A 22,656-nucleotide genomic window follows, 5' to 3' on the forward strand; every position below is an offset into this window, starting at 1 on the left:
GGCAAGAGCACTGGAGTGGGGTGCCATTGCCTTCTCCGGCAGGCACCCTAGTGGCTTTTAAATGCCTGACCCGTGCCAACACAATATTGATTTGTCTAGTCCTCAGTTGGAAAGGAGGAAAAAAGAGAGACCCTCACCCATTTGGGCAGCAACTGCTGGGGCCCAGGGAGCAGTGGGGCCTTCGGGACACACCAGAGGGTAAGGCTGGCCAGAGTTCCTCAGTTGCTTCCACAGCCACTTGCCTGTTCGCAGAGGGCCCAAGGAAGAAGGAAGGAGGAAAGGAGATTGGGGCAGGGTCCCCTGAGAGCAATCCCCATAGACCACCAGATGCTGAGGCAGTGTGAGCATGCACTGGAAAAGAATTTCCAGACCCAGAGCACTTCAGAAGGGAGTGAGTCTATTACGAACAAAGCACTGAGGGCGCTGCGAACGCAGCTGGCTGTCAACTCCTGACAGGCCAGGAGAGGTGACAGTGTTCATGAGTTCACAGCCAACCCTTATATCAAGACAAAGAACATTCCTGCTGGAAGGTTGGCGATAGGTGATTGGTTGGGACGCTATAGGGTGTTTACGGGAGTGGGCCTCTTTGCTGAATTGGGAGTCAGGAGGGTTAGTGATTATCAGGGGCTTTTGACAAAGCTACAAAGGGGCTCAGTCAGCTTTGGTGGTAACCTTGGTTCTGGGCTCTGCTTCTGTGGCCTTGGTGCAAGACCTCACTCCTGTGGCCTGGGGCAGGACTCAACAAGTTCCTCTTCTTAAAATATTTATTTATTCATTTGGCTGTGGTGGGTCTTTCTTGCGGCACTCGGGCGCTAAAGCTCGCAGGCTCAGTAGTTGCAGCATGCAAGCTTCGTTGCGCCAGCGTGTGGGGTCTTAGCTCCTCGACCAGGGATTGAACCTACGTCCCCTGCATTGCAAGATGGATTCTCAACCACTGGACCACCAAGGAAGGCCCACAAAGGAAGTTCTTGATGCACCTCGGAGCGTCCTGTTAATGCCTAATCTCAATGTTGATTCTGAATCACGTCTTACCACAGAGAAGGCTGAGAATGTTTTCTGCCTGCTGTTCCACTCCCCACTGGAATCATCTGGATAACTGCCAGCAGTTGTCCTTAGTCAGGGGCTTCCCGGGTGGTGCAGTGGAAAAGAATCCCCCTGCCAGTGGAAGGAAACTCAGGAGATGTGGGTTCAATCCCTGGGTCGAGAAGATCCCCTAGAGGAGGAAATGGCCACCCACTCATTTTCTTGCCTGGGAAATCCCATGGACAGAGGAGCCTGATGGGCCACAGTCCACGGGGTCACACGGACAGAGGAGCCTGGCAGGCTACTTTGTGTCAGACACACACACACACACACACACACACACACACACACACACACTCTGCCTGTCTCTGTCTCTCTGTCTTTCTGTGTGTCTCTCACTGTATCTCTCTCTGTGTGTCTGTCTCTGTCTCTCTTTCTCTCTCTCCCTGTCTCTCTCTCCCTCTGTCTTTCTCTTCTGATCTGAGGAGGAGGACTGTGCCCAGGCAAACATTCGAATCTCATTGGAGACGCAGCGGATGCTCCATGCAGACGCTGCTGCTGTCTCTGATCTGCAGCTGCTGTGGTGATGGCATCTCTGTGGGCAGAGAGGGTCTCAGGACCCAGTCCCTGTAACTACAGACTCAGGAGCCCCTCGTCCATCCTGAGTAACTCTTACCTGCACAGAACTCTGGAGCAAAGAGCAAGAGTCAGGGGAGTGCTTCTTTATGCTCCACCTCTGAGCAAAAAACAGAGGGGGTCTCCAACAGGAGAGAACCTTGGAGCTCTGTTTGTGCACTGACGTTGGGCAGGACATGTGCTGACCCTGCCCCGCTGACCACACCCCGGCTCCGGCTGGATGGAGGGATGATTGGGGAGCAGAAAGTGGGGTTTCCAGTGGGGCTTTACTGAGCAAAAATTCAAGTGAGTTTTTTTTTTTTTTTTTTTTGCTAACATAAAAGGTTTTATGGGATTTATTGAAGGTACCATATAAAACCTAGCTTTCTGGAGTCCCTGGGAATTTTCAGGTAATTATATTTCAGAGGAGAGCTCAGAACGAATGACTGTCTGTATTTCCTCTGTCTGCCATGGGAGATGCTGGGGAAGAGAAGGAGGGGAGGCCCCCTGTGTGCAGACACGGAGGCAGAGCATCTGTGAGTGGGTCAGGGGAGCAGTGCTCGTCCTAACACGGCTCTCAGTGTATTAGGAAGACAGGGGACAAAGGAGTAAAAACCAAAACAAAGTATGAATTTTGTTTTGAGACTAAGAGAGCGGCTTGGTTGTGCTGATTGCGGGTGAGCAGCAGGTGTGTCTGGCAGGTGAAGCCCGCTGGGCTGGAGTGGGAGAAGGGGCGAGGAGAGTGGAGTGGTGGGAGGGGGGTTCCAGGAGGAGGGAGAATGTGAATCGCTGGGATGAAACCAAGACGTGTTTCTTGCTTTTTCGAGGGAAATTAATTCAGCCGGATCTAGAGAGGAACAGAAAACAGGATGGAAGTGAGCTGCTGAAAGTCTTAGGTGCCTGACGGAAGGTTGCCCTCCCCCATGTCCCTACCAGTGGTGAGTAATGAAACTCTTTCTTTTGAAAGAGAAAAAAAACTCTTGTTTTCACTGATCTGTTTTTTTCTGTCTCTGGTCTTTATTTCATTTACTTCTGCTCTGATTTTTAGTATTCCTTTCCTTCTGCTAACTTTAGGTTCATTTCTTCTCTTATTATAGTTCCTGGAAGAATAAAGTTAGCTTGTTAAGTATAAAGTGAATTTGTTAACAAGTTAGCTTGTTAATTTTCCTTTACCGAAAATGGTATTTATTTTAAATTTTAGGGGGAAAACCTCCAAACTTCTCATTGTCAGTAAATAGAGACAAAGCATGTAATAGAGGGCTAAAATAATACCCACAGAACCTTAGTCTAGAAATAAGCAACAGTAAAGTGCTGTTTTCTTTCTGGACTTTTTTTCCCCAAAACCTAATTAGTTCACCTTGAAAAAATGTTTTGTATGCTAATTTCTCTTTATGTTGGAACTCTATATAAGAAAGATCTTGCTGTTTTTGAAAAATGAAAAAATAAGTGTAGTATGTGGTCAGTTTTTACTGCAGTGGTCAGTTCTGTTAGATATATTCTTATTGCTGTGCTATAGAGCAGCAGCTCCAACATTTTGGGGACTGGTTTTGTGGAAGGCAATTTTTCCAGGGGCTGGGGAGGGGGATGATTTCTGGATGACTCAAGTGCCTTCATAACAACAACTGGAAAAATTGTGCTGATGGGCACTTAGTATTCAACAAGTCATGTTCACTTAATTTTTACCATGCTGAGGGTTTTCTATTTCTTTTTTCCCCCCTGTTTATGGCTCCCCTTGCTGAGCAAATGCTTCTAAAGTCAATGAGGCCTCATTTGTTTAGTTTAGTTTAGTTTTCCATTACTCTCAGATGTAGACCAAAAAAAGTTGTGATTTATGTCAAAGCATATTATACCTATATTTTCCTCAAGAGATTTAGATTCCTGGCCCTCTCTTCAGCTCTTTAATCAATGTGGGGTTTCTTCTTCTCTCTGGAGTGTCCTAATTTCATTCCCTTTTTACTTGAGAAACCTCCCGGCTGTTCTGCGTGCTGGCTGTGAACAGTCGACATTGCCAGCACCACCGTAGGAGGCTTCCCTTCTCTCCACAACCTCCCCAGCATTTACTGGTTTTAGACCTTTTGCCGATGTCCATTCTAACCTGTGTGAGGTGATACCTCATTGTAGTTTTGATTTGCATTTCTCTTAAGATTTCACAGTGTTGAAATACGTCCATGTGATTTTTTAGAAAACAGTGAGAGTCAAACTGACCTCCCGAGATCGTCCTCTTGACAGTCTGCTGTTTTGAATTCTTTCTCCGTTACCAACCCAAGGACGTTTGTTGAGGGCTGGTGTATTTTACTGACAGCCCCACAGACGTGGTGAATATTAAGTGCCCACGAGAACAGGTTTTCCAGTTGTTGTTACCAAAAGTGGCCACAAGGCGGCAGCGCTTCTTAATGCGCCACTGTTTTCCTTTTGTAATTTAGCGTTTATTTTCTGTTGGAGGAGAGCTGATTTCCAATGCTGTGTTTGTTATAGGTATACAGAAACTTGGTTTAGTTATACATGAACGTTTATCTGTTTTTTTCTTTCAGATTCTTTTCCCATATCGGTTCCTTCCATGTGTTCAGTAGACGTCTGTGAGCTATTTACTAGGTCCTTTTGGATTATCTATTTGATAAGTACTATGTGTATGTTAATCCCAGCCTCTTAATGTCTCCCTTCCCCTACCTTTTTAAAAAATAAAAAATAATCATAAGTGGTTTTCTAAGTCTGTTTATAAATCAAGTTTCTGTTTATAAATTGTTTCTGTTTATAAATTAGTTCATTTGAATGAAATTACAGATTCCACCTGTAAGTGACAAGACGTTTCTCTTTCCCTCTCTGACAGACTTCACCCAATATGACGAATCTCTTGGTCCATCCACGCTGCGGCCAGTGGCATATTTTCGATCTTTTTGATGGCTGCGTGTATTCCAGTGTGTAGAGGACTAGTTTCTCTTCATTTCTCTATGGATGGACATTTTGGTTGATGCTCTTGGATAGTCAATAGTGCTGCCCTGAAAAGAGGGATGCACGTGTCATATAAAATTAATCTTCCTTCCAGATCTAAGGCAAGGAGTGGGCTTTCCAGATCATGCGGTAACTCTATAGTTAATGTTTTAAGGACCCTCCATACTGTTTAACTTCATGGCTGCACCCACCCATTTACTTCCCCGCCCACAGTGTAGGATTCCCTGTTCCCCTCGCCTTCAGCAACATTTAATCTTTGTAGATCTTTGAGAAGATGGACATTCTGAGGGGTGTGAGTTGATACCTTGATGCCATTTTGATTTGCATTTCTGCAGTAATTAGTGATGCTGAGCATCTTTTCTGGTGCTTTATGGCTATCTGGATGCCTTCTTTGGACAAACGTCCATTTAGATCTTTGACGCATTTTTCTACTGGGTTGATTGTTTTTTTGGTATCGAGCTGCATGAGCTGTTTGCATGATTTGGAGATAAATCCTGTTTCTAAATTCAGTTGCAAACATTTTTTCCCCCCATTGCAAGTTTTTTTTAAGTTTGGTTTACGGTTTCCCTTGCAATGCAAAAGCTTTTGAGGTTAGAGGCTCTTTTGTTGAGTTTTGTTTAATTTTTCATTATTTTAAAAGTGGATCTGTTAGGAGAAGCACGCTGACTGAAACCACCCACCCTGGCCAGGTACCATAGTAACTATTTGCATGAATTGTTTTACGACAGGAGGTCCTGGTAAGGAACATGGAACTTTTATAAGCCAACACCAACCAGAAGAAATCGAGAAAGGTCAAAAGGAGACACCACATACCTGACCACCTCCTGGAATCCTCACTCGAATCCATCTTGGCTGAACAAGGCCTGCATCACTAGGAAGAACTCTGAGTCAGAATGATTAGCTAAAGACAACCTGGAAACTAATCCCATCACCATAAAACCTGAGACTGCAAGCCATGTGGCAGAGCCTTTCTCCTAGCTCCCTTACCCTCCTGCTCACCACCCGGGTGCCCTTTCCCATAAAATCTCTTCCTTTGTCAGCACACGTGTCTCCTCAGACAATTCATTTCCAAGCGTTAGACAAGAGCCCAGTTTCAGGCCCTGGGAGGGGTCCCCCTTCCTGCAACAGATCCAAAAGGGCTTGCTGCCATTTATGTCAAAGTGTGTTTTCCCTATACATCCCTCAAGAGGTTTAGCGTAATTGTCCCTCAGTTTAGCTCTTTAATCCATTTAGTTACTTTTTTCTGTAGGGGGATAGGGAATGCCATAATTTCATTTACTGTTCTCTTAAGGAGGCTCCACCCTCTCCTCTGTACGGACTCTTAACAATTATTGACAGTATCACTGCAGGAGAATTCCCTTTTCTGCAAAACCTACCAGCATTTATTGTTTGTGGACTTTTTGACAAAGGTCATTTTGACCAGTGTGAGGTGATTCCTCATTGTAGTTTTGATTTGCGTTTCTATAAGGTTTCAGTATGTGGAGGCTTTTCATAGGATTTTTTTTTAATAACAAAACAGTGTAAAACTGACGTGTGGAGATTGCCCTCTTGTCGTCTGCCCTCTTTTGAATTATTTTTCCAGGACCTGCTTGAGGACATTTGTTGAGGACAGGTGTTTTTTTCCTTACATTCTCGCAGGCCTGGTGAATACAAGTGTCTAAGTGAAAGTGAAAGTTGCTCAGTCGTGTCTGACTCTTTGCGACACCATGGACTATACAGTCCATGGAATTCTCCAGGCCAGAATACTGGAGTGGGCAGCTGTCCCCTTCTTCAGGGGATCTTCCCAACCCAGGGATTGAACCGAGGTCTCCCACGTAGCAGGTGGATCAGTGTCCAGGAGCAGAGGTTTTTCAGTTGCTGATGTTAAAGTGGCCACAAGGGGCAGCATTTCTCCCTGCTCCAGCTGTGGTTTTTGTTTTGGTTTAGCGTTTATTTTCTATTGAAGTCGAGTTGATTTCCGACGTTGTGTTTGTTTTAGGTACAGGAACTTGGTTTTGTTATACATGAACATATATCTATTTTGGGGGAAGAAGGTCTTTTCCTGAGGGGCCCTAAATGGGAAACCTTAAAAAAGATGGGTTAGCTTTGTGGTCGAAAACTAAGATGGCACCTGGCGGAAGAGATAGGGGCGTGGTCTATGTTAAAGTTTTTGATTGGCTCTCTTGATTTCCGTGCATGTGGACAGCGCGTGATCACCATAGACTCCTGTTACAATGAAGGCACATGACGATTTCACCTTTAACATGATTGGTGCAACTATGGAAAGTCCCTCGCAAAACCCCCTTGCTTGCCTATATAAACCAAGAGTTTGTGGCAATAAAGCGGAACTGCTTAGATGGAACCCCTGCTGTGTGGTGTTGTCTCTTGCTCTCCGAGGGGCTGGGTTGGCGGACAGCAGACTCACCTCTCCTCTGGACCCCTCGGCTTTGCTGAGGGAAGTTCCACTGCCTCTCTGTTTCTGCGGAGCGCCCCCCGCATTTTCCCATCTAGGTTCTTTCAGTGTATTCAATCAGTTCAGTTCAGTTGCTAAGTCGTGTCTGTCTCTTTGCAACCCCATGGACTGCAGCACGCCAGGCTTCCCTGTCCATCACCAACTCCCGGAGCTTGCTCACACTCATGTCCATGGATGCCATCCAACCATCTTACCCTCTGTTGTCCCCTTCTCCTCCTGCCTTCAGTCTTGCCCAGCAGCAGGGTCTTTTCAAATAAGTCAGTTCTTCACATCAGATGGCCAAAGTACTGGAGTTTCGGCATTACCATCAGTCTTGCCAATGAATATTCAGGACTGATTTCCTTAAGGATGGACTGGCTGGATCTCCTTGTAGTCCAAGGGACTCTCAACTGTCTTCTCCAATACCACAGTTCAAAAGCATCAATTCTTCAGCACTCAGCTTTCTTTATGGTCCAGCTCTCACATCTATACATGACCACTGGAAAAACAATTCCTTTGACAAGATGGACCTTTGTTGGCAAAGTAATGTCTCTGCTTTTTAATATGCTGTCTTGGTTGGTCATAGCTTTTCTTCCAAGGAGCAAGTGTCTTTTAATTTCATGGCTGCAGTCACCATCTGCAGTGATTTTGGAGCCCAAGAAAATGAAGTATGTCACTGTTTCCAATGTTTCCCCACCTATTTGCCATGAAGTGATGGGACCAGATGCCATGATCTTAGTTTTCTGAATGTTGAGTTTTAAGCCAACCTTTTTCACTCTCCTCTTTCACTTTCCTCAAGAGGGTCTTTAGTTCTTCTTTGCTTTCTGCAATAAGGGTGGTGTCATCTGCATATCTGAGGTTATTGATATTTTTCCTGAAAATCTTGATTCCAGCTTGTGCTTCATCCAGCCAGCATTTCTCATGATGTACTCTGCATCTAAGTTAAATAAGCAGGGTGACAATATACAGCCTTGACGGACTCCTTTCCCAATTTGGAACCAGTCTGTCATTCCATGTACAGTTTTAACTTGCTTCTTGACCTGCATATGGATTTCTCAAGAGGCAGATCAGGCGGTCTGGTATTCCCATCTCTTAAAGAATTTGCCACAGTTTGCTGTGATCCACACAGTCAAAGGCTTTGGCATAGTCAATAAAGCAGAAATAGATGTTTTTCTGGAACTCTCTTGCTTTTTCGATGATCCAGCAGATGTTGGCCATTTGATCTCTGGTTCCTCTGCCTTTTCTAAAACCAGCTTGAACATCTGGAAGTTCAGGGTTCATGTACTGTTGAAGCCTGGCTTGGAGAATTTTGATCATGACTTTGCTAGCGTGTGAGATGAGTGCAATTGTGGAGTAGTTTGAACATTCTTTGGCATTGCCTTTCTTTAGGATTGGAATGAAAACTGACCTTTTCCAGTCCTGTGGCCATTGCTGAGTTTTCCAAATTTGCTGGCATATTGAGTGCAGCACTTTCACAGCATCATCTTTTAGGATTTGAAATAGCTCGACTGAAATTCCATCACCTCCACTAGCTTTGTTCATAGTGATGCTTCCTAAGGCCCATTTGACTTCCCACTCCAGGATGTCTGGCTCTAGGTGAGGGATCACACCAGCGTGATTATCTGGTCATAAAGATCTTTTTTATGTAGCTCTTCTATGTATTCTTGCCACTTCTTCTTAATGTCTTCTGCTTCTCTTAGGTCCATAGGGAAACCCTAAAGGAAAACAAAGATAATCCTCAGGGGAAAAAAAAAATGTTTGCAACCAAGCAAAAAGTAAGGAATGCATTCCCCAAACACACAAACAACTCATTCTGTTCAATTAAAAAAGTTTAAAAATGGGCCAAAGATCTAAATGGACATTTCTCCCAAATAGGCATCCAGATGGCCATAAAGTTCATGAAAAGATGCTCACATCACTAGTTATTAGAGAAATGCCAATCAAAACTAGAACTGGGCGTCTTCTCAAGCCTGTCAGAATGGCCTTTGTCAAAAAGTCTACAGGCAATAAATAGCGGAGAAGTTTTGGAGGAAAGGATACTATCCTGCCTTGATGCTGGGAATGGAAACTGCTAACAGCCAGCTCAAAGGAGAGAATGGAGGTTCCTTAAACAACGAAAAGCAAATGAAATTACAACACTCCCTAACCCCATCCCGGAAAAGGAACTCCAAATCGATGAAAAAGCTAGAAGCAGGGAAGATACTCTAACAGCTCTCGAGGAAAATATGGGCAGAACACACTGTGACAGAAACGGCAGCAAGTTGTTTTTGGATCCACTCTTAGAATAATGACAAATAAGACCTAATTCAGCAAAAGGGACCTCAGCAACCTGAAAAGCTATTGCCCCGCAAGGAAAACCCTAAAAAAAGAAAGGCAACATGAGGCATAGGAAAAAAGGCAGTTTGCAGCCAAAAATAAAAACTCAGAATTTATCTAGAAAACAGGCAGGCAGCTCATAAAGCTCAATGAAAAGAATAAAGAAAAAAAAAAAAACCCAACCCAACAGAAAATGATGCCGAAGATGTAAATGAACATTTCCCTAAGAAGGCATCCAGAGGGCATAACGCACATAAGAGATGCTCAGCGTCACTGTCAGATGAGTGCCAATCAAAGCTGCAAGCGCCAGCCCCCTCACACAGGGCAGAATGGCCATCCTCCAAAAGAGAAGCAAAGAGTAAATGCTGCTGAGAAGAGGGGATTCTTCTACACTGGGGGCAGCGATGTCAGTGGGCAGGGCAGGTCACAAAGGAAAGCAGTATGGAGATTCTTAAACCACTAAATGCAGAGTTACCACTCACTCTGGCAAGCCCACCCCTCGCCTCAGATCCGGAGAAAATCATAATTTGAGATGATACTTGTTCCCCTATATTCAGGGCAGCACTATTGACAATATTCAAGACAGCAAAAGTGAAAGTGTTCGTTGCTCACTCGCGTCTGACTTTTTCCAACCACTGTGGACTGTATAGCCCACCAGGCTCCTCTGTGCATGGGATTCTCCAGGCAAGAATCCTGGAGCGCGTTGCCATGCCCTCCTCCAGTGGATGCTGCCAACCCAGGAATCAAACCTGAGTCTCCCGCACTGCAGGTGGATGCTTTACCGCTGAGCCACCGTAACATCCGAAGCAGAGCATCAATCAAAAAGCCATCAATAGAGAAATGAAGGGTAACTAGTCCATCTAGACACTGGAATACACTCCGTCATCAGGAAGAGCGAAGAAACGCCTTGGAAGCAGCTTAGATGGACTGAGAGACTCGTCATATGCAGTGAAAGTCAATCAGAGAGCGGCAGAAGTATTATCACTTACAGGTGGAGTCTATAAAATCATTAAAATGAACTTCATAAAGAGAATGAACTTTATAATTTATAAAGAGAAACTCACAGACTTAGAAAACCAACTTACGATTATCTTTAAAAACTACACAGGGGAAGTGGGACATTAAGAGGCTGGGATTAACAGATTAACACACTACTTATTATCAGATAGAGAATCCAAAAGGGCCTACTGAATAGCACGGAATACACGGAAAGAACCTATTTGGAAAAAGCTCCCTTAAAAGCAAAGAATCGATATCTGTCTATGTGTAGCTGAATCAAGTTCCTGTAAACTTTAAACAGATAAACAACAGTAAGCAACTCTACACTGATTCAAGTTGTTAACCATGATCCCCCAGCCAAAGTGTGGCGCATAACGAAATGCTGCCGCCTTGTGGCCATGTTTGGTAACAACAACAGAAAAATCTGTGCCTACTTCCCTGGTGGCTCAGACGGTAAAACGTCTGTCTACAATGAGGGAGACCTGGGTTCGATCCCTGCGTCGGGAAGATTCCCTGGAGAAGGAAACGGCAACCCACTCCAGTACTCTTGCCTAGAAAATCCCATGGATGCAGGAGCTTGGTGCAGGCTACTGTCCATGGGGTTGCAACTTGTCGGGCAGGACTGAGCGACTTCACTTCACACGAGCACTTACTCTTCCCAGGCCTGCAGGAATGCAAGGAAAAGACACCTGTCCTCAACAAATGTCCTGGAAAAGAATTCAGAACAGAGCAGACTGTCAAAAAGCCAAACTGGGGAGTTCAGTTTTACTCATAATGTTTGTTTGTTTGTTTTGAAAGGATTTCAACATCATGAAATCTTGCAGAAATGAAAATCAAAACTACAATCACATATCACCTCACACCAGTAAGAATGGCCTTTGTCAAAAAGTCTACAAACAATAAGCGGTGGAGAGGTTGTGGGGAAAAGGGAACCCTCCTGTACTGATGCTGGCATTGTTAAATGGTTAACAGTCAGTAGGGAGGATAGCGTGGAAGTTCCTTAAATAGTGAAAAGAGAATGACATTACCACACTGCCTAACCTCATAGAGAAAAAGGAATTCCAGATCGATCAACGATCTCATTGGAGGGGTGATTACTCTCTACCTCTTGAGAAAAATACATGCAGAACACACTTTGACATAAATCACAGCCAGTTACTGTTGGATCCACCTTTGAGAGCAATGAAAAATAAAATGGAAGTGAACAGAAGGGACCTCATCGACCTTAAGGGTTTGCACAGCAAGGGAAATCCTAAATGACAGAAAAAGTCCATCTTCAGATTGGGAAAAGAAAAGGTTTCCAAATGAGGATACCCACAGGAATTCATCTCCAACACATGCAGACAGCTCATGTAGCTCAATATCGGAAAACCCCAACAGCAGAAAAATGGGCCAATGGTCTAAATGGACACTCCTCAAAGAAGGCATCCAGATGCCTGGAGAGCACATGAGAAGGGGCTCAGGATCCCTGTTACAGAAATGCCGACCAAAACTGCACCAAGGTATCTGCTCAAACCTGTCAGACGGGCCCTTTTCAAAAGTCTATAGACAATGGTGGAGAGGTTCTGAAGAAAAGCTAACTCTTCAGTACAAATGCTGGGAATGTAAATTGTTAGCAGGATGGAGAACAGGGAGAAGATTTCTTAAACAAGAGAAAAGTGAGTGAAGTTACAACACTCTCAAACCCCATGCAGAAAAAGAAACTCCAAATTGATTAAAGAGCTAAATGGAGGGACGATTACCCTAGACTCTTGAGGAAAATACAGGCAGAACATGCCTTGACATAAATTGCAGCAAGTTCTTTTTCCAACAATTCTTAGACTAATGGATAAAAAATTTTTAAACTCAACAAAAGGGACCTCATTAACCTCAAAACCTTTGGCACAGCAAGGAAAATACTAAACAAAGGGTGGAAAAAAAAACCTCAAAATGGGAAAAAAAAGTTTGCAACTGAGTTTAAAAATGGAATTCACCTCCAAAACATGCAAACAGCAGCTCAATATCAAGAAAACAATCAATTCTATTGAAAAACAACAGGCCAAAGTTCTGAATGAATATTTGTTCAAAGAAGGTATCCAGATGGCCATAAAGCACCTGAAAAGATGCCCAGGATCATTGTTAGAAAAATGCCAATCAAAACTGCGGTCAGGTATCAGCTCACACGGCTCAGGATGCCATCTTCCAAAAGATCTACAAAGAATTAAATGCTGCCGAGGGCGAGGGGAACAGAGCATCCTCCTCGCCCGTGGGGTGGGGGTGTTCATGGGTGGGTGCCGCCATGAGGGAAAACCATGGAGATTCCTTAAAACGCTAAACACAGACGTAACGCATGATAAGGCAAGCCCACCCCTTGCCTTAGATCTGGCGAAAATCATCAGATGATTTGTAAATCGTTTAAAATGATTTGTGCACCCCAGTTTTCAGGGCAGCACTGTTGACGCTGTCCAAGACAGGGCATCAACCAGTGTCCATCAATAGAGAAGCGAAGAGACGCTGGAATACACTCAGCTATCCCAAAGAATGGAAAAGTGTCATTGTCAGGAGCATGGAGGGACTGAGTGAAGTCAGTCCAAGAGGGAAAGAAATATATCACTGATGGGTACAATCTATAAATTCACACAAATGAACTAATTTATAAACAGAAAGAGACTCACAGACTTAGAAAACCAACTTATGGTTATTTTTTTTAAAGGTAGGGGAAGGGGAACATTGAGAGTGTAGGACTGACGCATACACACTGCTTACTATCAGATATAATCCTAAAGGACCTACTGTTAGCACAAGGAAGTCTGCGGAGCACGCTGCAAGAACCTATTTGGGAAAAGCCCCCTTAGTAGAATCGATGTATGTCTGAGTATGACTGAATCAAGTTCCTGTACCTAAAACAACACAACAACAGAAATCAACTCGACTCCGACAGAAAGTAGAAACTGAAGCTGTTAGTTGTTCAGCCGTGTCTGACTCTGCGATCCCATGCACTGTCGCCCGCCAGGCTCCTCTGTCCATGGAATTCTCCAGGCAAGAATTCTGGAGTGGGTTGCCATTCTCCTCTCCAGGGATCTTCCTGACCCAGGGATTGAACTCGGGTCTCCTGCATTGCAGGCAGATTCATTACTTTCTGAGCCACCAGGGAAGCCCAACAGAAAATTAAAATTAGCCAGAGGTGGGGGGAAAAAAAAACCAAAACTCCAAAGTGTGGAGCATGAAGAAATGCTGCCGCCTTGTGGCCACTTTTGGTAACAACAATGGAAACCTCTGTGCTAATGGATACTTAAAAGTCAGTCGCCAAGCCTGAGGGGATGTGGGAAAAAACACCTATCCTTAACAAATGTCCTTGGGTAGGTTCTGGAAAAATATTTCAGATGAGGGCAGATGGTCAAGAAGACAATCTCGAGAGATCATTTTTGCTCACAATGTTGTTTCTTTTAAATCACACGAAAAACTTTCAACATCATGAATCTTATTAAAATGCAAATCAAACTAAAATGAGGTATCAGCTCATACCTGTCAAAACGACCTTTGTCAAAAAGTCTACAAACACTAAATTCTGCAGAGGTTGTGGAGAAAAGGGAACACTCCTACACTGATGCTGCCGGTGTATGTTGTTAACAGCCAGGATGGAGGAGAGGGTGGAGGTTCCTTAAACAGAGAAAAGTGAAAGAATCTACATCTCGGCGTCTGTCAGCTCTTGTGCTACGTGTCTCTGGTGAGCAGACGCGGAGCAGACATCATGGATCAGGTAATGCAGTTCGTTGAGCCAAGTCGGCAGTTTGTAAAAGACTCCATTCGGCTGGTTAAAAGATGCACCAAACCTGTTAGAAAAGAATTCCAGAAGATTGCCATGGCAACAGCAATAGGATTTGCTATAATGGGATTCATTGGCTTTTTTGTGAAATTGATCCATATTCCTATTAATAACATCATTGTTGGTGGCTGAATACCTTTTTAGAAAAGTAGTTTTCATCTTGGGGATTGGTGAACAAGTGAGGATTTGAGAAGCTGTTGGAGCAGAAATTTGTCTCTGTGTTTTATGTTTTTCTTTCATTTTTTTCTTCCAAGGTGTTTTCTATTTGTAAATTAAAATAATTTTAAAATAGAAAAAAAAAAGAATCTACATCTTTCCCTAACCACTTGCGGAAAAAGAAACTCCAAATCAATTAAAGAGCTAAATGGAGGGACGACTATGCTAAACCTCTCAAGGAAAATATATGCAGAACATGCTTTGACATAAATCGCAGCAAGTTCTTTTTGGATCAACTCTTACAAGAGGGAAAATTAAAGAAAAACTCAACAAAAGGGACCTCATTAACCTCAAAAGCTTTTCAACAGCATGAAAAACCCTAAAGGAAAGAAGAAGACAAACCTCAAAATGGGGGAAAAAATGTTTGCCACCAAATTTAGAAACAAGCAGTTCATCTCCAAAACATGCAAACAGTTCATACAGCTCAATACATATATATATATATATAACATATATATATATAACAATCAACCAATAGAATATGGGCCAAAGATCGAAATGGACATTTGTCCAAAGAAAGCATCCAGATGGACATAAAGCACATGAAAAGATGCTCAGGATCACTGTTAGTGAAACGCCACTCCAAACTGCAATGAGGTGTCAACTTACCCCTCTCAGAATGACCATCTTCGAAAAGTGAAAGCATTAATCACTCAGTCGTGTTTGACTCTTTGCAACCCCATAGACTGTAGCCTGCCAGGCTCCTCTGTCCATGGGAATTCTCTAGGCAAGAATACTAGAATGGGTTGCCGTTTCCTTCTCCAGGGGATCTTCCCAACCTAGGATTGAACACAGGTCTCCCGCCTTGCAAGCAAATGCTTTACCATCTGAGCCACCAGGGAAGCCCTTAGTCTTCAAAAGATCTACAAAAGATTCAGTGCAGCTGAGGGCAAGGGGGATAGGGGATCCTCCTACACTGTTTCAGAGATGTATATGGGTGGGTGCAGTCACGAAGGAGAACGCTGTGGAGATTCCCTAAAACACCAAATACAAAGTGACCACCTGATCTGGCAAGCCCACTCCTTGTCTTCAATCCAGAGAAAATCATAATTTAAAATGACACCTGCACCTCTATTTTCGAGGCAGCACTATTGACAACCTCCAAGACAGACCATCCACCAAAATATCCATCAATAGAGAAATAAAGGGTAACCGGTCCATCTATATACTGGAATACACTCAGCCATCAAAAAAAACGACGGAAATAATGCCATTGGCGGCAGCATAAATGGACCCACAGATGATCATAAGTAAGGAAAGACAAATATCCGAAGATATCATTTCTAGAAGAAATCTAAACATGGATACAATAAACTTCTTTAAAAAACAGAAACAGCCTCCCAGACTTAGAAACAGTACTTATGGTTACCAAAAAATGAAAATTTGGGGGCAGGGAGACATTAGTAACATGAGAATAACAGATACACTAGTGTTTATAAAATAATCCATAAGGACTCAGTGTAAAGCACAAGGAATCCTGCTCAACACTCTGTAATGACCTACATGGGGAACGAAGCTGAAAAAGAACATATAAGTCATGTGTAAATTATTCAAGTTGCTGTACACCTAAACAAAACAAAACAAAACCCACCACAGTGTAAATTGTCTATATATTCCATTTCAAAATAAGTGGCAAAAATAGAAAGCCAAAAAAAAAAAAATGACTCTATTCTCCTCAGGACTTGGGACCTGGGCTGATGTCACATCCTTGGAGCCTGAGTAGGCTTGGGTCCCCAGACTGGACTGTAGTGGGGCTGAGGGTCTGGGGAGGGTACGCCAGGCAATGAGCCCCCCAACCGCGATAGACATGAACTTCCTTTTCCCCTCTGTATGAGCCCTCAGTCTCCAGATCCAGGCGGGTCCTCCTGCAGCAGAACCAACCATAGTGCCCCCAAAGGATGGTGGAGCCTCTGGACTGGAAGAACTTTGCAAAGTCCCCTGGGCTCTGCGTCTCCTGATGGTGGGGTTGGGGTTCCCATCTCCAGCTTCCTTACTTAGCGTCACCCCACCTGTGGATGACACCCCCTTCTGCAGAGTGGTGTTGCAATCGGGATCTGTCCTTGGGATGGAGGGTAAGGGGGAGGAAGTAAGGGGGGACACAAGTCTTAAGCATACCCACTCTCACTGACAACCCAGAAATAGGAAGTGCCCTAAGGCTCTGGTTGCGCAGGTACCCAGAGTTGGGCATGAAGAAATGCTGCCACCTTGTGGCCATTTCCCACAACAACCGCTTGAAAGCCGAGGCTGGTGGGTATACACAAGCCTGCCCTTAAGAAATGCCCGGGGGGTAAATCACCGGAAAAGAATTCAAAACAGGGCAGACCTTCAAAAAGTTAATTGCAAGAGGTAAGTTGTACTCACAGTGTAGAAGATAAACAGGGACCTGGAAAGATACTCAACATCACAAATTATAAAGAACTGCAAATCAGTACTAGAATACGGTTTCACCCTACACTGATCAGAAGGACCATCACCAAAAAGTCTATTCTCCCACTGTTTATTGCAGAACATGAAGCAACCTAAATGTCCACGGACGAAGAAGTTGTGGTATGTATATACAATGGAATCATCAGTGCAGTTCAGTCGCTAACTCGTGTCTGACTCTTTGAGACCCCATGAATCGCAGCACGCCAGGCCTCCCTGTCCATTACCAACTCCCAGAGTTCACTCAGACTCGTGTCCATCGAGTCAGTGATGCCATCCAGCCATCCCATCCTCGGTCGTCCCCTTCTCCTACTGGCCCAATCCCTCCCAGCATCAAACTCTTTTCCAATGAGTCAACTTTTCGCATGAGGTCGCCAAAGTACTGGAGTTTCAGCTTTAGCATCATTCCTTCCAAAAAAATCCCGGGGCTGATCTCCTTCAGAATGGACTGGTTGGATCTCCTTTCAGTCCAAGGGACTCTCAACAGTCTTCTCCAACACCACAGTTCAAAAGCATCCATTCTTTGGCGCTCAGCCTTCTTCACAGTCCAACTCTCACATCCATACATGACCACTGGAAAAACCGTAGCCTTGACTAGACGGACCTTAGTCGGCAAAGTGATGTCTCTGCTTTTGAATATACTATCTAGGTTGCTCATAACTTTTCTTCCAAGGAGTAAGCGTCTTTTAATTTCATGGCTGCAGTCACCATCTGCAGTGATTTTGGAGCCCCCCAAAATAAAGTCTGACACTGTTTCCACTCTTTCCCCCTCTATTAGCCATGAAGTGCTGGGACAGGATGCCATGATCTTCGTTTTCTGAATGTTGAGCTTTAAGCCAACTTTTTCGCTCTCCCCTTTTACTTTCAGCAAGAGGCTTTTTGGTTCCTCTTCACTTTCTGCCATAAGGGTGGTGTCATCTGCATATCTGAGGTTATTGATATTTCTCCCGGCAATCTTGATTCCAGCTTGTGTTTCTTCCAGTCCAGGGTTTCTCATGATGTACTCTGCATAGACGTTAAATAAGCAGGGTGACAATATACAGCCTTGACGTCCTCCTTTTCCTATTTGGAACCAGTCTGTTGTTCCAGGTCCAGTTCTAACTGTTGCTTCCTGGCCTGCATACAGCTTTCTCAAGAGGCAGGTCAGGTGGTCTGGTATTCCCATCTTTTTCAGAATTTTCCACAGTTTACTGTGATCCACACAGTCAAAGGCTTTGGCATAGTCAATAAAGCAGAAATAGATGTTTTTCTGGAACTCTCTTGCTTTTTCCATGATCCAGCGGATGTTGGCAATTTGATCTCTGATTCCTCTGCCTTTTCTAAAACCAGCTTGAACATCAGGGAATTCACGGTTCATGTATTGCTGAAGCCTGGCTTGGAGAATTTTGAGCATTACTTTACTAGCGTGTGAGATGAGTGCAATTGTGCAGTAGTTTGAGCATTCTTTGGCATTGCCTTTCTTTGGGATTGGAATGAAAACTGACCTTTTCCAGTTCTGTGGCCACTGCTGAGTTTTCCAAATTTGTTGGCATATTGCGTGAAGCACTTTCACAGCATCATCTTTCAGGATTTGAAACAGCTGAACTGGAATTCCATCACCTCCACTAGCTTTTTTCGTAGTGATGCTTTCTAAGGCCCACTTGACTTCACATTCCAGGGTGTCTGCTCTAGATGAGTGATCACACCATGGTGATTATCTGAGTCGTGAAGATATTTTTTGTACAGTGCTTCCGTGTATTCTTGCCTCCTCTTCTTAATATCTTCTGCTTCTGTTAGGTCCATACCATTTCTGTCCTTTATCGAGCCCATCTTTGCATGAAATGTTCCCTTGGTATCTCTGACTTTCTTGAAGAGATCTCTAGTCTTTCCCATTCTGTTGTTTTCCTCTATTTATTTGCATTGATTGCTGACAGAATGTGGTCCACTGGAGAAGGGAATTGCATGCCACTTCAGTATTCTTGCCTTGAGAACCCCATGAACAGTATGAAAAGGCAAAATGATAGGATACCAAAAGAGGAACTCCCCAGGTCATTAGGTGCCCAATATGCTACTGGAGATAGTGGAGAAATAACTCCAGAAAGAATGTAGGGATGGAGCCAAAGCAAAAACAATACCCAGTTGTGGATGTGACTGGTGATAGAAGCAAGATCGGATGCTGTAAAGAGCAATATTGCATAGGAACCTGGAATGTCAGATCCATGAATCCAGGCACATTGGAAGTGGTCAAACAAGAGATGGCAAGGGTGAACATCGACATTCTAGGAATCAGCGAACTAAAATAGACTGGAATGGGTGAATTTAACTCAGATGACCATTATATCTACTACTGCGGGCAGGAATCCCTCAGAAGAAATGGAGTAGCCATCATGGTCAACAAAAGAGTCCGAAATGCAATCTCAAAAACGACAGAATGATCTCTGTTCGTCTCCAAGGCAAACCATTCAATATCACAACTATCCAAGTCTATGCCCCAACCAGTAATGCTGAAGAAACTGAAGTTGAACGGTTTTATGAAGACCTATAAGATCTTTTAGAACTAACACCCAAAAAAGATGTCCTTTTCATTATAGGGGACTGGAATGCAAAAGTAGGAAGTAACAGGCAAACTTGGCCTTGGAATGTGGAATGAAGCAGGGCAAAGACTAATAGAGTTTTGCCAAGAAAATGCACTGGTCATAGCAAACACCCTCTTCCAACAACACAAGAGAAGACTCTACACATGGACATCACCAGACGGTCAACACCGAAATCAGATTGATTATATTCTTGCAGCCAAAGATGCAGAAGCTCTATACAGTCAACAAAAACAAGACCAGGAGCTGACTGTGGCTCAGATCATGAACTCATTATTGCCAAATTCAGACTTAAATTGAAGAGAGTAGGGAAAACCGCTACACCATTCAGGTATGACCTCAATCAAATCCCTTATTATTATATAGTGGAAGTGAGAAATAGATTTAAGGGTCTAGATCTAATACATAGAGTGCCTGATGAACTATGGAATGAGGTTCGTGACATTGTACAGGAGACAGGGATCAAGACCATTCCCATGCAAAAGAAATGCAAAGAAGCAAAATGGCTGTTTGGGGAGGCCTTACAAATAGCTGTGAAAAAAAGTAAGTCACAGAGCAACAAATATTGTATATTAATGATATATATGGAATCTAGAAAAACGGTATTGGTGAGCCTGTTTTCAGGGAAGGAATGGAGACACAGATATAGAGATGGGGCTGGTGGACCGGGGAAGGAAAGAGTGGGGCGGATGGAGAAAGTCCCATCGACATAGATACACAGCCAAGTCTCAGACAGATAGCCTGAGAAATTGCTAGCTAGTGCAGGGACGCGCCCAGCACTCTGTGATGAGCCAGAGGGGTGGAATGGGGGAGGGAGATTCTCAAGGGATGCGATATATGCATATAAATATAATTACGACTGATTCACGTTGATGTATGGCAGAAAACAACATGACATTGTTAAGCAATTTTCCTCCAATTAAAAAATAATAAAAATTGTTGGGAGCCAGCGTGAGGAACTCCGCCCATGGCAAAGGTCATGAGGAAGGAAGCTTGGCATACGCAAAGGTGTGATCAAGCCTCAGGAAACCCCCTGTTCCCGAGCATCTACCCCAAAACCAGAGTACTTTACGGGGAGCTCTCCCCCATAACCATTTCTCTCAGAGAAGGAGTTAACTTGCAGCTCCAGTTAATAAAAATTCCTGGGCATGATAAGAGTGTTTCAACTTAGGAACTCAAGGTTCTCTGGCCTGCCTGATCAGGCTCGTTCGGCCGCACGTGATTGTTTACAGCCTCCCAACTGTGAGAGGCACGGGATGTTTTAAAACTTTCTAAAAACAGACTCTTTTGAGAAGTTAGAAGATTATTAGTATAGCATTAGTAGGAATTATATTGGTGAAGGGTTTTTTCATTTGTCCTGCCAATAATTACTGCTAATTCCCTGCCCTGGGTGTGACAAGGATGTCTCAGGTCAAACCTCTCTGCTGACAGACTAGCTTGTGTGACAACCTCTCAACCATAAACAGCACAGAGAGTTTGGAGTATTAGCATAGGGCTTTTTTCATTGATGAGTCAATGATTGCCATCAGGCCTCCATATCCTTAGGCACCTGGGAATATATTAATCAATGTATTTGGAATATAGAAAAGGAAATATAGTAGTTTTTGATGTTAGCAATACTAGACTTTTGATTTAATGAATCTTCTTTTTTGTTATAGATCACTGTACTTTGTTATAAATCACTATAAATCACTATGCTATGTAACTTTATCACTATCTTAAAACAAAATAGATCTTAAGGGGAACATTGGTGAAGGGTTTACATTTGTTGAGCCAATATTTGCTGCTAAAACTTCATATTCCTGCCCTTATAATGAATATAACTAGCATATAGGAGAAATAAGTATTAACCTTTAAGATTAATCATGTTAAACCTTAGGTTAAGTAAATTCCTTTCTTGATTATAACTCACTACACGCTCACCCTATAGGAATGCAACTTTATTTGGAGGGTGGCGCCTGATTTAAGAAAAAATCACCCCTGGAAAAATAAGTTTTCTGGTTAACTGACCTGTATCAGAAAGAGCCATAAAATGTCAGCAGACCTCATGGCTAAAAGATGATAAAACTCATAAGACCTTTGTATAATTTTATATGAAGCACCTGATTGTGACAAGATTCAGGTCTGCTGACCCCCGCGTGACTCTGTATTCATCCCTGTGTATAACAAAAAGGTATATAAACAAACCTGAAAAATAAAGAAATCAGATCAGTTTCTGGAAAGACTGATTCCCCCATGTCGTTTCTTTCTCGCTCCCCGTTTTCCTGGCTGAATTACCATCTGAAATGTGGGTACTTACCAAGCCTGCTAATTCTGCCTGGGCTTCTGAGATCGGACCAGGGAGGCCTCACTGCCTCCTCTCCTTTGGGAAAACGTAAAGACGGCTGTGGCCTACTTAGGTGGTGATTGGGATTCCATGTAAACCAGTTATTCAGCCTCTTTTCTCCACTAATTCTCCCACTACACTATCTGTTTCGAATCTCCATCTATATCTGAAATTAAATAAGTGTTTTCCAGGACGCCAACTCCGTCCACACCTTCGAATCACCATGGATCCACCGGGGCTGGACCCCAGCAAAAAATTTTTTAAAGATTGATATCCTAGGTCGCTTGAGTCCTGTCTGACTCTTTGTGTGACCCCATCGACTGCAGAGTCCATGGAACTCTCCAGGTCAGAGTACCGGAGTGGGTAACCGTTCCCTTCTCCAGGGGATCTCTGCAGCCCAGGGATCAAACCCACGTCTCCAACACTGCAGACGGATTCTTCAGGAGCTGAGCCACATGGGAAGCCCAAGAACACTGGAGTGGCTAGCCTATCTATTCTCCAGTGGATCTTCCTGGACCTAATGAAGCTGAACATTTTTGCACAACTACGGAAAACACCGACTAGAGAGCAATGACATACTGGACGGGAGAAACTAGTGACAGGGTCACGTAGGATTCACTAATACGAGGACCTGACCAAATAAGCAAGCTGGCGTGTGCGACAAAGCGGCAGCAGACGCACCGATAGTTTGAATGACTAGTGGTTTCTAGCCGGAGGGCAGGGGCTTCACTATGGGGGAGGAGGAGTGGGAGGTACAGACCGCTGGGAGGAAGACAGGCTCCTCTGTCCATGGAGTTCTCCGGGCAAGAATACTGGGATCGGGTTGCCATTTCCCTCTGCAGGCCGTCTCCCCCACCCAGGGAAGGATCCCGTGTCTCCTGTGTGTCCTGCATCGGCAGGCGGATTCCTGAACACGAGTGCCACCTGAGAAGCCCTAAGACGGCTTCAAGGAGGGATCCTACACCACAGGGAACATAGG

At 44.0% G+C, this 22,656-nt stretch overlaps 1 long non-coding RNA gene and 1 pseudogene across 1 annotated transcript; both read left to right on the top strand.

Moving 5' to 3' along the window:
• Positions 1 to 2,151: 2,151 nt before the first annotated feature.
• On the top strand, positions 2,152 to 6,928 carry LOC138418901 (uncharacterized). The gene is made up of 3 exons (XR_011248774.1): positions 2,152 to 2,326; positions 2,466 to 2,576; positions 4,170 to 6,928. It is a non-coding gene; the product is annotated as an uncharacterized lncRNA (long non-coding RNA).
• Positions 6,929 to 14,012: 7,084 nt separating this feature from the next.
• LOC138419456 (protein transport protein Sec61 subunit gamma pseudogene) lies at positions 14,013 to 14,440 on the top strand (annotated as a pseudogene).
• Positions 14,441 to 22,656: the final 8,216 nt, after the last annotated feature.

This window comes from Ovis canadensis, chromosome 14 (genome assembly GCF_042477335.2).
Source record: "Ovis canadensis isolate MfBH-ARS-UI-01 breed Bighorn chromosome 14, ARS-UI_OviCan_v2, whole genome shotgun sequence".
NCBI lineage: Eukaryota > Metazoa > Chordata > Mammalia > Artiodactyla > Bovidae > Ovis > Ovis canadensis.